The sequence below is a fragment of the Pongo abelii genome, chromosome 18 (genome assembly GCF_028885655.2).
Source record: "Pongo abelii isolate AG06213 chromosome 18, NHGRI_mPonAbe1-v2.0_pri, whole genome shotgun sequence".
Classification (NCBI taxonomy): domain Eukaryota; kingdom Metazoa; phylum Chordata; class Mammalia; order Primates; family Hominidae; genus Pongo; species Pongo abelii.
Window position 1 is genome coordinate 31,090,134 of NC_072003.2, and position 17,470 is coordinate 31,107,603.

A 17,470-nucleotide genomic window follows, 5' to 3' on the forward strand; every position below is an offset into this window, starting at 1 on the left:
TAATCCCAGCACTTTGGGAGGCCGAGGCGGGAAGATCATCTGAGGTCAGGAGTTTGAGACCAGCCTGGCCAACATGGCAAAACCCTGTCTCTACTAAAAACACAAAAATTAGCTGGGCATGGTGGCATGCACCTGTAATCCCAGCTACTCGGGAGGCTGAGGCAGGAGAATCGCTTGAACCCAGGAGGTGGAGGTTGCAGTGAGCCGAGATCGTGCCACTGCACTCCAGCCTGGGCGACAGAGCGAGACTCCGAATCAAAAAAAAAAAAGGAAGACATGAAGTACTGACACCACCACAATATGAATGAACCTTGCAAACATTATGCTAAAGGGAAAGAAGCCAGTCACAAAAGTCCACATGTTCTATGCCTTCGTTTTTATGTGCCTATAATTAGAAAATCTGTAGAGATAGAAAGTAGATCAGAGCCAGGTATGGTGGCTCACACCTGTAATCTTAGCACTCTAGGAGTCCCAGGCAGGAGGATCACTTGAGTCCAGAAATTAAAGACCAACCTGGGCAACATAGTGAGACCTCATCTCTACAAAAAATAAAACAAAATTAGATGGGCATGGTGGCGTGTACCTGAAGTCCCAGATACTTGGGAGGCTGAGCTGGGAGGAGCACTTGAGCCCAGGAGGTGGAGGCTGCAGTGAGCTATGATTGTGCCACTGCAGTCCAGCCTGGGCAACAGAGGGAGACCCTGTCTCAAAGAAAAAAAAAAATAGATCAGTGATTGCCTCTGTCTCTAGGAGGTGGGAGGATTGAGGGGTAAGTGCTAAAGTAAATAGGGTTCCTTTTCAGGATGATGAAAGTGCTCTAAAATTAATAGTGATGATTGCACAACTCTGTGAATACACTAAAAACCACTGAATTGTACACTTTAAACAGGCAAATTGAATGGAAGTGAATTACATCTCAATAAAGCTGCCATCAGAAATTTATTTAATTTAAAACAAATGAATAAAACCGACAACCTCTGCCCTCACCGCCAGAGATGGGCCAGGGAGAGGCATGTGTGACAAGATCAACCAGACAGAAACCGGCTTTGGAGAAATCACTAGCCCCTCCCCCTGCTCTAGAAGCCCCCAGTCCCACATGGGACCCTTTCTCTGCCTTTGGCAAACGCGAGCGGAAGATCAGAAGCCCAGGAAGCCAGAGATTCTGCAGACAAGCAGGGGGCAGGGCATCCCCGCCAAGAGACGGAAGACTTTTTAAATCCAAAATGAAATTTCAAGCAGACGTCTGAGCAAAGTAAACCCCAGCCGGTTCTGCAGAGCCAATTGCCGGCCAGCCAATGGGAGAGGGGGCTCCAGCCCTCTGGGGACAGTTCCTCTGAAAGGGCCTCTCTCTTGAGTTTCCAGTTCCTGGTGGCTTCAAGACGTAGGCAGGGGTCTCGGGGCATGGGCCTCTCTGCTCCCCGTGCAGGCTGAAGGTGGCACATTTGGAGGTTCTGTGTTACATCTTAGGCTTTGCAGCATCTCCAGGGAGCCTGACAGATGGCTGCAAATGATGAGGCCGCAGGAGCCAGCAGATGGGATGCCCGAGGAGCAGAGGGTAACTCGGGTCCCCTCAGCTGCTGCCTCCCTCCTGCTCCACGCAGGCCCTGACAGCTGTGAGCCAAGGGGCCTCCCTGCCAGGTCAGAACACACAGCAAAGCAGACCAAAGACATTCCTGGGCCTGAGCAGTGGAAGAGGAACCAGGAGGCACCAGGCAGGGTGAAAAGACCCATGAGGTGTGGCCAAAATAGCACGGGACTGACGGGATACGTCACTTTGCCGTGTGACCTCAGGCAAGTGGCTCAACTTCTCTGAGTCAGCTGCCTGGCCACTCTGGTGTAAAGCAGAGATCATAGTACCTACCCCAAAGAGCTGCTGAAAGAATTAAATGAGGTCAGTCGCGGTGGATCACGCCTGTAATCCCAGCACTCTGGGAGGCCAAGGTGGGCAGATCACTTGAGGTCAGGAATTCAAGACAAGCCTGGGCAACATGGCGAAACCCTGTCTCTACTAAAAATACAAAAATTATCTGGGTGTTGTGGCAGGCACCTGTAATCCCAGCTACTCAGGAGGCTGAGGCAAAAGAATTACTTGAACCCAGGAGGCAGAGGTTGCAGAGAGCCGAGATCGCACCACTGCACTCCAGCCTGGGTGACAGAGCGAGACTCTGTCTCAAAAAAAAAAAAAAGAAAAAAAGAAAGAATTAAATGAAGCAAGGGGTATGAGAGTATCAGGCTGTGAATGGAATTCTGTGCATTATTCTATAAAGCTTAGTTGAATGTTTTAGCTGAGTAGAAATAAACGCAAACTGAGTTATTCCAAGTTAGCCTTCCAGCTGGCTGGGCCACACTGAAGAGATGGGGGAAATCCAACAGGATATTCAAGCTGAAGGTTGAGCCAGACGTTGTGCTAACTCCTCACATGGATTATCCCACTTGATTCTCAGAAGAATCCCACAAAGTGGACGCTATTATCCCTATTTTACAGATGAAGAAATGGAGTCACTAAAAGGATCAACAGCATGCCTGAGGCCCCACCACTAGAAAGCCAGAGCTGGAATCTGAAACCAGAGCCTAGCTCTCAAAGCTCTGCATCTAAATCCAAGCCCTGCTACTGACCTGGAGCAAGTTTTGTTTTTGTTTTGTTTAGTTTTGTTTTGTTTTGTTTTGTTTTGAGACAGAGTCTTGCTCTGTCACTCAGGCTGGAGTGCAGTAGTGCAATCACAGCTCACTACAGTCTCGACCTCCCTGGCTCAAGTGATCCTCCCACCTCAGCCTCCCGAGTAGCTAGGACTACAGGTATGTACCACTACGCCTGGCTAATGTTTCTTAACCTCTCTGAGCACAGCTTCCTGATCTGAAAAAAGGAGAAGAAAGAAGAAGAAGGAGGAGGAGGAGGAGAAAAAGAAAGAAAGAAAGAAAGAAAGAAAGAAAGAAAGAAAGAAAGAAAGAAAGAAAGAAAGAAAGAAAGAAAGAAAGAAAGAAGAGAAAGAGAAGGAAGGAAGGAGAGAAAGAAAAAGAAAGAAAGAAAGAGAGAAAGAGAGAGAGAGGGAGAGAGAGAAAGAAAGAAAGAAAGAAAAGTTCTCTGTGGGTTGTGTGATAACATGCATGAAAGGGATGAGTATGCTCAGTGAGTGCTTACTGTATATGTCAGGGCCAGGCTAAGGGAAGTTGCCCCAGAGAGAGGACCCTATATCTTAAGGACCGGTGTGCAGGAGGCATACTTAATATGCTCAGTCCATGGCAGCCACAAAGAGTTTTATCTCCGGGCCTCAATTTCCTCGTCTGTTAAATGAAGCAAGTGGGACCGGCTCTCAGAGCCCTTTGCACTCTGACATTCCATGCACAAGGGTCAGACTATTTTCCTGGAACTAGAAGCACAACAAGAAGAAAGCAGAAGGAGGTGCCTGAGGCTGGAGGGCCTCAGAGAATCACAAGTGTCACCCCCGTTGTGTGACGGCCCTTTATTCCTCCCCAGCCCTACCTGGCTGACAATTACCTCACCCTTTCCTTTCACTGGATTTCACTCCTTCCCTCCTTGCTGGGGGAGTCTTTTCTATTTTATTAATTCACCTGGGGACAGGAAGTAAAATGGCAAAGCCTAGGACTCTGCAGCCCCTACCCAGGTTCAGAGCCACCTCTGCCACTTACAACACACATGATCTTGGTTGGGAAAGACATGTAAACTTCCTGGGCCTCAGTTTCCCCATCCATAACCTAGTGTAACAGCAGCACAATCTTTTCAAGTTGTTGGGGAATCAAGGGGGCCTGGCATGTTGCTAAAACAGAAATAAGGTTTTGGTATTCCTATTCTTAGTCTTATTCTTATTATTTTGAGGCAGGGTCTCGCTCTGTTGCCCAGGCTGGAGTGCAGTGGCGTGATATTGGCTCACTTCAACCTCCACCTGCCAAGTTCAAATGATTCTCCTGCCTCGGCCTCCCAAGTGGCTGGGATGACAGGCGCCCACCATCACACCCAGCTAATTTTTGTATTTTTAGTAGAGACGTGATTCCACCATGTTGACCAGGCTGGTCTTGAACTTCTTCTTCTTTTTTTTTTTTTTTTTTGAGAGTCTCTCTCTGTTGCCCAGGCTGGAGTGCAGTGGCTCGATCTCGGCTCACTGCAAGCTCCACCTCCTGGGTTCACGCCATTCTCCTGCCTCAGCCTCCCAAGTAGCTGGGACTACAGGTGCCCGCCACCTCACCCAGCTAATTTTTTGTATTTTTAGTAGAGACGGGGTTTCACCATGTTAGCCAGGATGGTCTCAATCTCCTGACCTCGTGATCCACCCGCCTCGGCCTCCCAAAGTGCTGAGATTACAGGCATGAGCCACCATGCCCGCCTTGGTCTTGAACTTCTGACCTCAGGTGATCCGCCCACCTCGGCCCCCCAAAGTGCTGGGATTACAGGTGTGAACCACCGCACCTGATCTATTATTATTATTAATTTTTTTTGAGAAAAGATCTCACTCTGTTACCCAGACTGGAATGTGGTGGCTCAGTCATGGCTCACGACAGCCTCTACCTCCCGGGCTCAAGTAATCCTCCCAGTTCAGCCTTCCAAGTAGCTGGGACTACAGGCACGTGCCACCATGCCCAGCTAATTTTTTATTTTTTGTAGAGACAGGGGTCTTGCTATGCTGCCAAGGCTGGTCTCTAACTCCTGGGCTCAAGCAGTCCTCCCACCTTGGCCTCCCAAAGTACTGGATTACAGGCATGAACCACTGCCCCTACTCTTATCATTATTATTATTATTAATTTGAAAGCATCTTGAAAAAATAAACTGGCATGCTAAAACTATGAGTTGACAGATATTACTGCTCAGGAGGAGACTAAAATAATTAGACTTTTTCAGTGAATGAATGTGAACAGAAATAGTAAATGAGCAGTGGTATGGGAGGCGGGTATGGCACACGGCCGAAATTGGGAAGGCAGCGTGAAATGAAAATGCAGAGCCCTTCGTTGAAAGATTATTAAGAATTTCTCAAGACAGTAGCCAAGGGTGGTGGCACAAGCCTATAGTCCCAGCTACTCATGAAGCTGAGGTGGGAGGATTGCTTGGGCCCAGAAGTTCGAGGTTACAGTGAGCTACGACTGCACCACTGCACTCCAGCCTGGACGATAGAGTGAGACCCCATCTCTAAAAAATAAAAAGGAAACATGACAGGCCGGGCGCGGTGGCTCACGCCTGTAATCCCAGCACTTTGGGAGGCCGAGGCGGGCGGATCACGAGGTCAGGAGATCGAGACCATCCTGGCTAATACGATGAAACCCCGTCTCTACTAAAAATTCAAAAAAATTAGCCAGGCGAGGTGGCAGGCGCCTGTAGTCCCAGCTACTCAGGAGACTAAGGCAGGAGAATGGCGTGAACCCGGGAGGCGGAGCTTGCAGTGAGCCGAGATCGCTCCACTGCACTCCAGCCTGGGTGACAGAGTGAGACTCCGTCTCAAAAAATAAAAATAAAAAAAAACAAACAAAAAGGAAACATGACAAAATAGTGTTCCAGATTTCCAGCATAACACAGGCAGTGTGGTTTAGCAATGAGGTGCGAGTATAGACATGTATGATGATGTTGTCTTCTTTAACCCTATCTGTGAATCCCTGGGCCCCTCATACAGGATGTTCACTGCCCAACCCCACGCCATTCATACAGATCAGTACAAATCGTGAGCCTTCGAGTTACATTATCATTTCTCATAGCAAAGCATGCTAAGACCACAGAGCCATTTAGAAATTTAAATTACCACTGTTTACCCTTAACAGAGTCTATTTGCCATGGAGAAACATTTCCAATTACAAAACATGAAGGCTGGTCACCGTTTGGGGTTAATATGATGCTCTGTGGAAGAGCAAGCAGGCAAGACTGCCCAAATACCTAATTACCTGGAAAGATAATCTTGAATAATTGGAATTAGAGCAACTAAAGCAATTATTAGATGTTGTGATCTCCAGGAGCAATCTTCCACCAGGCTTAGGGATTTAATCACCTTTAATAAGAGCATATAATTAGAGGAATCCAGAAATTCAGAAAAGAAAGTGGCAGAACCAGCACTTCAGAATTAAGGAGGTGGGAGGGCCAGGTGTGTTTCTCAAGCAAATGCGTCTCGAGGGATGGCTGGGAAGGAAGGGTGGGTAGCAGGGTAGGCTTGAAAACCTCGAAGCCTAGAAGCTGAGGCTGACTCTGACCTAAACCTGCTGTGTGACCTTGAGCAAGGCAGTTGACCTCTCTGGCCTCTCCCTTCCTTCCACACTTCAGTCACTTAGCTATGTCCAGTGAGCACCTGCCAGGTTCCCAGCACTGAGATACTCAGTGTTGCCTTTTGCACAACACTGTCTTGAAATGTCTATTTCTTTGAAATGGAAAGAATCACAGCTTCCATGTTTCTGGGCCCTGGACCACCAGGAGGTACCCAGTCCCTCGGGAGCATCGAGTGAGAGTAATTGATGCAGTCTGGGGATGAGGGAGGGCTTTGTGGAGGCAGGACCTTTGGGTTGGCTCATGAAGGTTGATGGAGGGCTCCCCAGACAGCCAGGGGTGTAAAGAGCATTGATTAACTCTCAGGCACAAAGATGCTCTAGCCACCTGGCGTATTCCGGCTGCAGGTTGACCTGTTTTTAGCTCAGATGTCAGTTTGGGCAGCTGTGGAAGCAGCTGTGGAGAGGGGCTCCCCTCTCTGCTCAGCATGCTCTGATCTATGCACGTTTCAGTTCTGACATAAATCAATAAAATGCACTAAATAAATTAAGTGAGCAGCAGAATTGTAAATCGATTTCAGGCGGAGAACAGAGAGGTTGAGGGAACCAACAAGAGACTATTATAGGAACTGAAGTGAGAAATGACTCACATAAGACTCAAGAGTGTGACCATGGAGCCAACCACATTGTTACACATCCCTGAAATATTAAACAAATGAAAGCTACAAGCTTTGGAGATTGTTTCACAAAAATTGCTGGCTGGTGGCTGCCAGAAATCCCAGGGCACCAAGAAACAGGAGCAGGGAGCAGAAACAACTTAAAACACAGCTCAATCCAGGTGGGTCAGAGGAGATCACAGCTTCAGGAGTCAGATCCAGGTTCCTAAGCCCAAATGGGCCACCCACTATCTATAACCTGGACCCTATTCATTCACTCATTCATCTATTCATTCATTCAACAAACCTTTACTAAATTCTTGCTCTGTACAGCCCCATCGGGGACACAGGCGCCACAAAGACAAGATGCAGTGCTTGTGTTGAGGGAGTGTCCAGCCTGCTGGAGGAGGTCACCACAACACAGCAGGATCAGTGCTCAGAGGACCAGTCTCTGTAAGTAGGTTCCTCTGGGGGTTTAGGGATAGCTTTTCACAAAAGGTCATTTCTAAGCTGGGTTTTGAAGGATGAATATAAGTTTGCAAAGCAAACGAGGTGGTAAAGGCAAGTCAGGCAGAGGGAACAGCACATGCAAAGGCACAGAGGCATGAGAGGTGATGGATAGTTTGGGGGAAATGGATGTGTGCAGGGCATCAGGACTGGAGCACAGGATTCACATAAGGGATTGTAGGAGGCAGGGATTGAAAAGGCAGACAAGAACTAGACCGTGCTGGGCCATAAATGCCAGGTTAAAATGCCCTGTGTATGTTTGAGAGCCATGCAAAGGTTTTCAGCAGGGGCCTGATGCAACTGGATTTTCATTTTAGAAAGAAAATTTGAAATTCAGCATAGGAAACATTTTTCTTTCCTTTTTAGCAAAGTATATAACACGCATACAGAAAACTGCATATATCCTAAGCGTGCAGCTTGGTGAACTTCCTTTAAACTGAACACATACACATAATTAGCACTCAGATCAAGAAACATAATGCTGCCAGCTGCCAAGCCCTCCGCAAGTTCCCTTTCAGTTACACCTCTCTGCAAGGGCAACCACTGACCCGACTTCTAGCAATACAGACAGGGCTTCTGCATTTTCCGGTTTTATAGGAATGCAATCATATGGAATGTATTCTTTTGAATGCAGTTTCTTTTACTTAACATCCATGTTGTGAGCAGTCGTATTTGTTTTTTTCTTTTCTTTTTCTTTTAGAAACAGAGTCTCACTATGTCATCCAGCCTGGATTGCAGCATGATTACAGCTCACTGCAGCCTCCACCTCCTGGGCTCAAGTGATCCTCCTGCCTCAACCTCACAAGTAGCTGGGAGTACAGGTGCGTGCCACCACACTGGGCTAATTTATAAATTTTTCATAGAGATGGGGTCTTGCTATCTTGCCCAGCCTGGTCTCAAATTCCTGGCTTCAAGCAATCTTCCCACCTTGGCCTCCCAAAGCACTAGGATTACAGGTATGAGCCACCATGCCTGGCTGTACATTGTTCATTTTTGTTGCTGTATAGTTTTCCATTAGGTGTGTTGATGAGCATTGAGGAATGGATTTTAAGCAGCACAGACTGGAGTCTGGGAGGCCAACTGAGAGATTATTGTCATGGCAGGAGAGATGTGATGAGAAGCAGAAAGGGGCTGTGACAGTGGAGATAGAGAAGACGCACCAATGCAAAAGATATTTAGGAGATAGGCCGGGTGCAATGGCTCATGCTTGTAATCCCAGCACTTTGGGAGGCCAAGGTGGGCAGATCACTTGAGGTCAGGAGTTCAAAACCAGCCTGGCCAACATGGTGAAACCTCATCTCTACTGAAAATATAAAAATTAGCCAGGCATGGTGGTGCATGCCTGTAATGCCAGCTACTCGGAAGGCTGAGGCAGGAGAATTGCTGGAACCCAGGAGGCAGAGGCTGCAGTGAACAGAGATTGCACCACCGCACTCCAGCCTAGGCGACACAGCAAGACTCCATCTCAAAAAAACAAACAAACAAAGATATTTATGAAACAAAAGAAACTGAACTTGTCAAATAATTGAATTTGGAAAGAGTTGAGGATGACCTTCTGGTTCCTGGCTTTGGAATCAGAGCAGACAATGGTTAAGACAGGACAATGGACAAAGAAGGGTCAAGTGTTTTATATTGTGGACCAGCTGAGTTTGCAGTCCCTGGGGGCACTCAGGAGGAAGTGTCCAGGAGGCAGTTGGAGGTGGAATCTAGAGCTCAGGAGAGAGACCTGGGTTTACAAAGTCAAACCTGGGACTGAACACGGGGCTGAACCGAAGGCCACCTCTTTCAATATCGCCAGTCATTACAGTTAAGGAGTAAGAAAGTCATAAATCCTCAGAACAAAGAGGATGTGACAAGAGATAACAACAGAAAAAAAAAGATGGCAGCAACATTTTAAAAGCGAGAAATTTCATGAATAGGTGGTTAATGACTTAGCAGATAGGAGAAGGCTGGAAGTTGACTACCTGCATGGAGGAAGCCACAGAGGAAACTTCAGAAAATCCTTCGAATAGAGGAACGGGCCCAGCTGAGCTCCATACCGAAAACCAAGAATTAAGTGAAAGTCTACATGTGTGCCACTGAGATACCTCCCAGGCCCCCCATTTGATTCCCAGAATGCTGGTGGCTGAGTTTATTAATACACTGGAGATGGGAGAGCTCCTCTTGCGGGAAACTGATGAGTGCAAGAGAAAAAGCCTCGTGACAGTGGGTATGGGTTGATCAGATGAACTTTTTGTTTTGTTTCATTTTGTTTTTGAGACAGGGTTTTGCCCTGTCACCCAGGCTGGAGTGCAGTGGTACAATCCTAGCTCACTGCAGCCTTGAACTCCCTGGCTCAAGCAATCCTCCCATTTCAGCCTTCTGAGTAGCTAGGACTGCAGGTACTCACCACCATGTCCAGTTAATTTTATTTTTAAATTTTTCGTAGAAGCAGGGTTCTCACTGTGTTACCCAGGCTGGTCTGGAACTCCTGGCCTCAAGCAATCCTCCTGCCTCAGCCTCCCAAAGTGCTGGGATCACAGACGTGAGCCATCATGCCTGGCCCAAATGAACTTTTTGGATGAGGAGTTTATAGCTCAGATGATTGGGAAGTCCATTGGCCAATATTCTCCCCATCTCCACTGTATCTTGAGCTTCAAAATAGTAAGTTCGCACCTCACTGTTAAACATGAACATCAGATGTTTAAGGAAAACAATATAAAAGACAGAGGTCGAAATTAAAATAAAATAGGCAAAAGAACTTGGAAGAAACGGAGACATTAAAGGGTAGAGAAGCAAACTTAAAAAAATTAATATCATTGGAGAAATATGAGAAGATATTGTGTCCATAAAACAAAAGCAGGACACTATTAAAAAAAGAGCATTCCTATAACAAGAAAAAGCTCTTAAAATTAAAAGTATGACTGTGGAAATGTTAAAAGTAGACTGGCTGATTGAAATATAAAAATTGAATAAATATCTGAGGAATAAATAAAAAGGCAAATAAAAATGAAAATGGAAGATAAAAAAAGTGAGAACAGAAAATAAGATATTAAAAGCTTCCAGAGAGGGGAAAAAATCAGATCACGCAAAAGAATCAGAATAACATTGAAATTCTCAACAACACTGGAGTCTGGAAGACAAGGGAGCAGCCAATCCTTCCCAAATTTTGTGGGAAAATTATTTGCAACCTAAAATTTTATACCCAGCAAAACATCTAGTCAAGTGTGACAGAGGAATAAAAACAACATGAGACAACCATGCTGTCTTTCTCAGGAAGTTACTGGAAGATATTTTTCCCCAAAATGAGGAAGTAATCCAGAAAGAAGACTACCTGGGATCCAGGAAGCAGTGGAGCCGACATGAGAGAGGGGAGGAAATTTCAAAATAATGGTAAAAAGGGCTTCCAGAATAACAGCCCTAGATAATCATTGAGTCAAAATGGGGCTGGAGGTCAAAAGACTCCATAAGAGAAGAGGAAGGAAGGAAGGAAGGAAGGAAGGAAGGAAGGAAGGAAGGACAGGAGGGAGGGAAGAAGGAAAGGAGGAAGTGTTATTATAATTAGCCAGTTGTCTTTGAAGACATTGAGAGAACATTTACACATTTGCCAATAATTTGCAAAAAGGATGAACAGTTTTCTTTTGAAACTAGAAAGTTTAATGATAGTTGGTTAATCTAGAAAGTTTAATGATAGTTGGTTAATCTGAAAGGTTTCACAACAGTTAATAGTTATCTATTTTTAACCAGAAAGTTGGCCAAAAGCTGTGCACATAAAATAGTTCTTCAATCTCAGAACAGGAAGAAATAATAGACCATTTAGCAGCCTGATGCTAACCAGGTTATAGATAAATATTCAAATATTTAGGTCACTTTGGGAGAAATAAAGATCCTGACAATGACCAGAGGAGACCTTGACAAGCAAATTAATGAGTCTCACACTCATGACCAGAAATCCAGCCAGGCTGGTTCCAGCTGCCACCCATCCTTGAGACCTATAGTCAGGTCCGGGTGTGGTCACTTAAATTATTGATCAGCAAACATTCACTCCAAACACCCCACCCATTCCTCCATGTGAGCAGTATACTTCTTGCCCCATTGACGTTGGACTTGGCCATGGGACTGGCTGTGGCCAATGGGATGTTGGTGGATAGGATCCAAACAAGGTTTAAAATGTGCTTGTGCAGTTGGCTCCCCATCTTGCATTTCTGTCATTACCATGAAAAAATCTCCACCAAGCACCTACTATCCCCTCTACCTGAACAGACACAAGTGGGGCAGATTGAGCCCAGCCTATATCCTGGAACCAAGCCTTCTGACATGAGCTAAACTCAAGAAAACCCACAGGCATGTGAGAAAAAAAAACTGTGTGAATGCCACTGAGTTGTGTGAATGCCACTGAGAGTTGTGTGATAGCTCATTACATAACATTATTGTCAGTCTCACTGGCCAATGCACCAGGTTTTAAGATTATCCTGTGGGTCACAATTATTTGGTAGGAGACTTTTGCCCTAGTGAATAAATGATTGAGGTTCTGAGAGACAAAGGAAGCCTTGAGGAGGAAGACAAGGAAGTAGGAGAAACTTTTCTCTGCATGTTCAGTATCAAGTTCACAACATCAACTGGGTGCGGTGGCTCATGCCTGTAATCCCCGCACATTGGGAGGCCAAGGCGGTTGGATCACCTGAGGTCAGGAGGTCAAGATCAGCCTGGCTAACATGACGAAACCCAGTCTCTACTAAAAATACAAAATAGCAGGATGTGGTGGCACGCGCCTGCAGTCCCAGCTACTCGGGAGGCTGAGTCACGAGAATCGCTTGAACCCAGGAGGCAGAGTTTGCAGTGAGCCGAGATCATGCCACTGCACTCCAGCCTGGGTGACAGAGCAGGACTCCACCAAAAAATAAAAAATACAAAAGTTCATAACATGGAGGCATTGCTGTTGATCTGCGTTTGTACATTTCATCTTAAGTTGCTCAGGCATCTTTGATCACTTTCTTCTTCTCTGCCTGGCACAATCTACTGTGCAGACCTTTGTTATACTGTTTATACTGTCTTGCCAGTGGTACTCCAGTGCTGGGCTAAGACTTGGAGACCCAGAGGTAAATAAGAAATTATGCTACCCACCGAGGGCCCTGGGCTTCTAGGGGACAGAGAGATGTGCACAAGTCACTGTTATTCAGAGCACTCAAGTGCAGTTCAGCTAGAGAGCCTGGTTTAAACACATGTCAATATACATGATAGTCCATGTTGCACTGCTATAAATACCTGAGGCTGGGTAATTTACAAAGAAGAGGTTTATTTGGCTCACAGTTCTGCAGGCTGTACAAGCATGGCGCCAGTGTCTGCTTGGCTTCTGGTGAGGCTTCAGGAAGCTTTTACTCATGGTGGAAGATGGAGAGGGAGCAGGCATGTCACGTGGCAAGAGAGACAGTGAGAAAGAGAGGAGAGGAGGTGCCAGGCTCTTTTAAATAACCAGCTCCAGTGTGAACTAATGCGGTGAGAATTCACTCATTACCAAGGGGAAGGCACCAAGTCATTCACGAGGGATCCACCTCCATGACTCAAACACTTCCCACTGGGCCCCACTTCCAGCACTGAAGGTCACATTTCAAAATGAGATGTAGAGAGGACACACATTCAAACTATATCAGTCACAGGCCAGGCACGGTGGCTCACTCCTGTAATCCCAGCACTTTGGGAGACTGAGGCAGGCAGGCCCACCTGAGGTCAGGAGTTTGAGACCAACCTGACCAACTTGGTGAAACCGTGTCTGTATTAAAAATACAAAAATTAGCCGGGCATGGTGGTAGGTGCCTGTAATCCCAGCTACTCGGAAGGCTGAGGTAGGAGAATTGCTTGAACCTGGGAGGTGGAGGTTGCAGTGAGCCGAGATCATGCCACTGTATTCCAGCCTGGGCAACAAGAGACAAGAATGAGACTCCATCTCAAAAAAAAAAAAAAAAAAAACCTATATCAGTCACCATGTCACCATGCGATAGAATATCCTACACCTGTTTCAAGATAAGGACGAGTTCTATGTACTGACATGAAAAGCAAACCATGATTTTATATATCAAATATATGTATGTACATACGTGTGTGTATTTATACATTTTTTTTCAAGAACTGATAAACCAAACCATTCATATGAAATACCCAAGGGTGGGTTTATAAGAGACTTTCATCTGTAATTTACACACTTGGGGTTATCAAAATTTCTTTTTCTTTTTTTTGAGACAGAGTCTTGCTCTTTGCCCAGGCTGGAGTGCAGTGGCACGATCTTGGCTCACTGTAACCTCCACCTCCCAGTTTAAGCCATTCTCCTGCCTCAGCCTCCCAAGTAGCTGGGATTACAGGTGTGCGCCACCATGCCCAGTTAATTTTTGTATATTTAGTAGAGACAGGGTTTCACCATGTTGGCCAGGCTGGTCTCAAACTTCTGACCCTAGGTGATCTGCCCACCTCAGCCTCCCAAAGTGCTGGGATTACAGGCAAGAGCCACCACACCCGGCCGGGGTTGTTAAAATTTCTATAACAAGTGTGTATAATCATGACACTGTGATATAATAAAAACCATATATTTGGTCTCATGGCTCCTGGCAAACAGCTACTAAAACCCTTGAAACCTCTGGAGTGATGAGAGTGTCTTACGTGTGCTAATGAACTGGCTGTTGGTTGGGGTTTCCTAGGTAGCTTCAGGATAGGGGTTCACTTGACCAGGCACAGTGACTCATGCCTGTAATCCCAACACTTTGGGAGGCCGATGTGGGAGGATCACTTGAGTCCAGGAGTTTGAGACCAGCCTGGGCAACATGATGAAACCCCGTCTCTACTAATAATACAAAAAAAAAAAAAATTAGCCGGGCATGGTGGCACATGCCTGTAACCCCAGCTACTCGGGAGGCTGAGGCAGGAGAATCGCTTGAACCCAGGAGGCGGAGGTTGCAGTGAGCCAAGATCGTGCCACTGCACTCCAGCCTGGGCAACAGAGTGAAACTGTGTCAAGAAAAGAAGAGAAGAGACAAGACAAGACGAGACAGGATGAGACGGGAAGGGAAGGGGAGGGAAGGGGAGGGAAGGGGAGGGAAGGGGAGGGAAGGGGAGGGGGGAGGGGGAGGGGAAAGGAAGGGAAGGGAAGGGAAGGGAGGGGGAGGGAGGAGGAGGGAAGGGAGAGAAGAGAAGAGAAGAGAAGAAGAGAGAAAGAAAGAGAGAAAGAGAAAGAAAGGGCAAAAGGGCGGAAGGGAGGAAGGGAGAAAGGAAGAAAGAAAGAAAAAATGACCATTTGGGCACCAGGCATGGGGTGTGGTAGCGCGCACCTGTAGTCCCAGCTACTCGGGAGGCTGAGGCGGAGGATTGCTTGAGCCCAAGAGTTCAAGGCTGCAGTGAGCTATGATCGCACCACTGCACTACAGATTGGGCAACAGAGCAAGACCCCATCTCAAAATATAAAATACAGATCATTCGGGATACCAAGCAAATCAGGGGGCAAGAATGAAAGGAGGTAACCACTTACAAGATTGTGGCAGGAATCCAGATAAAAAATGGTTATGGCTTAGGCTAGCATAAAACAAAAAAGACATTTCCCATGTAAAACACAAAACTAGAATAGTCAGGCAAATGAAGAAAAATGTGTGATGCTACGGTAAGAAACTGATGACGGACAAATATTTTGCCAGGAAGCAGAGGGTAGGTGAGCAGGGGACAAGAGGGATTGGAGAAAATGGGAACGGGGAAGTGGCATTTGAGAAGGGCCTGGAAATCTTGAAATCGTGCCCCAGGTTTTCCAGGTGGGAAGGAGCTGGAGGCACAAGGGAAGCACTCATCCGACCTCAGCTGATAAAGGGGGTACAGATATACCCCAGGGGTACAGATATCCCCTCAGAAGCCCTAAGCTTTTCAGCAGGAGAACCAGATATTTAAGAGCCAGACTGTTCAGGTTCAAATCCCAGTTCCCCCATTTTCCAGCTGTGTGGTCGCTCTGTGCCTCAGTTTCCTCACCTGTAAAACAGGGATTACAGGAGCCAACGTGTGCCAAGCTCTCAGCATAGCACCTGGCACACAGTAAGTACCATGTGAAAGCCAGTTAGTGCCAGTGTCATGATTATCGTATGTGGAGGAGGACCAGAAAGATACCAGGAGGTAGGTCCCAGAGGGAGCCGGTGCAGGAGCCATAACATAGGGAAAGAGTATTCCTTGGGTGAGAACACAGCTGAGTGTGGACATCCAACCCTGCACTCCCAGTGTGGCTGGGAACAAGTCCCTTGTCTCTCTGCCCTCAGGTTACTCTGTGAAATGGAGAAGCTGAATGTGGTGGGGAGAAAATGGATGGGTCTGAGGGTGCCACGTTACTGCCGGTGTCTACTGGAAGGGCTGGGCCCGTATACATGGGGAGAGGCCACACGGGCTGCCTTGGACCAAACCCTGCGACTTCAAGCAAGAGCTACAGTGTTTGAGAGACAGCGAGTACATGAAAATCATTCAGCACCTCAGTGGCAAAGCCAGCCCACTCAGCCTCCTTGTAAACATTTTTATATACATAGCCAGAAGGTTCTCGGCGTGGCTGCCAAGCCCTAAAAGTAAAATCACAAGGCCAGTAAAACACAAAGGTACAACCTCTTTGGGGCTCTTGTAAAAGAAGCAAAATAAAGGCCTGATGCCTTCTGGAGGGGCACAGGCCACCCGCCTGCCACTGTACACAGACATGCACACACACACGTACTCACATTCACACATACACTCACAGGCCACCCACCTGCCACTGTACACAGACATGCACACACACACGTACTCACATTCACACATACACTCACACACAACCTGTATGTGCTCACCCTAGAACGCACCTGTATGGGCACACAACCTGTATGTGCTCACCCTAGAACGCACCTGTGCTTATGCACACATGGGCACACAAGGCACCTGCACTTACATGTGCACGCATGTGTACACGCCTCCATGTCCACGTTCACACTTGCTCACCCGGCTCATCCACAGGCATGCATGCATGCACACACGTAGCAGCAGCCGCTCGTGCACACGCACACTCACCTTCACCCGGGACACACGCACACATGCATGTGCACATACACAGGCCCTGCTTTCTGGAAGCCAGATTTGGAGCAAAGTTGACCCAGGAGCTCCAAGGCCTTGGGAATTGTGGGATGCACATCCCAGAGGGCTGCGGACAGTGGAGAGGTGTGAAGCACAGGCCTGGATTTCACCCAGCTCTGCCCCTCATGAGGTGTGAGACCTAAGTGACTTCATCTCTCTAAGCCTTGGTTTCCTCATCTGTCAGGTGGGAGTGAGAATGACAGCCCCTTCCTCATGGGGTTGTGGGGAGGTTTCTCAGTTGATGCTTGCAACGTGCTTGGCACTATATCTGGCATATAGTAACAGTTCAACAAATATCAGCCGTGCAGCGGTCATATTATTGTGTTTCCCAGTGATCTCAATTTGGAAGCTGTGGCTTGAGCCACCCAGCCAAATGTTTTGGAGATGACTACATGTAGCAATTAAACAGGACACAGCCATGGGGACATCAAAGAAATGGAGGAGGCGGTCCTGACTGCCAAGAGGCTGCTGGGGGGTAGGGAGTCCTTGTCACTTTCTGGAAACTGAGGGCCTAGTGGGTTCCCTGTCTCTTACCCCTCAACTTCACCAGCTGCCACTCGACTGGAGTGCTCCAAAAAGATGGTGTCTGCAAAACAGAATGTCACCAGCTTCCAGGACACATGATGCCCTTCTTCCTCAGTTTCCCCTCCCCTGACTCCCAAGCCCAGAGCCCTCTCTTAATCTCCAGGCTATCTGAAGAGACATGCATACCTGTTTCACTCTTGGCAGCTTATCTCCTGGGTGGCAGAGGGTAGGTAGGTGAGGAGGCAGCCACACTCCCCCGTGTCCCTGTGGCAGGCTCTCCTCCTGTGCCCATTCTCTTGTTCTTCAGTAGTAACAAAATCCCTGACTTTCAGCTAGGCACAGCATTGCCCAGGATAAAGACCACATTTCCCAGCCTCCCTTCCAGCTGGGTGTGACCACGTGACTAGTTCTGGTCAAGGAGATATATGCAGGTGTTGTGGGATAACTTCTGGGAATCTTAGAGTTTGCCCTTCCTGTGTCCTGCTGCCTGGAATGCAGAT

The 17,470-nt window shown here is 47.2% G+C and overlaps 1 protein-coding gene across 2 annotated transcripts in view; it reads right to left on the minus strand.

Annotated features, from left to right (window-relative positions):
- The window catches only part of GSG1L (GSG1 like), a 272,892-nt gene that overhangs the window by 153,474 nt on the left and 101,948 nt on the right, over nucleotides 1-17,470 (minus strand). The window lies entirely within an intron of this gene.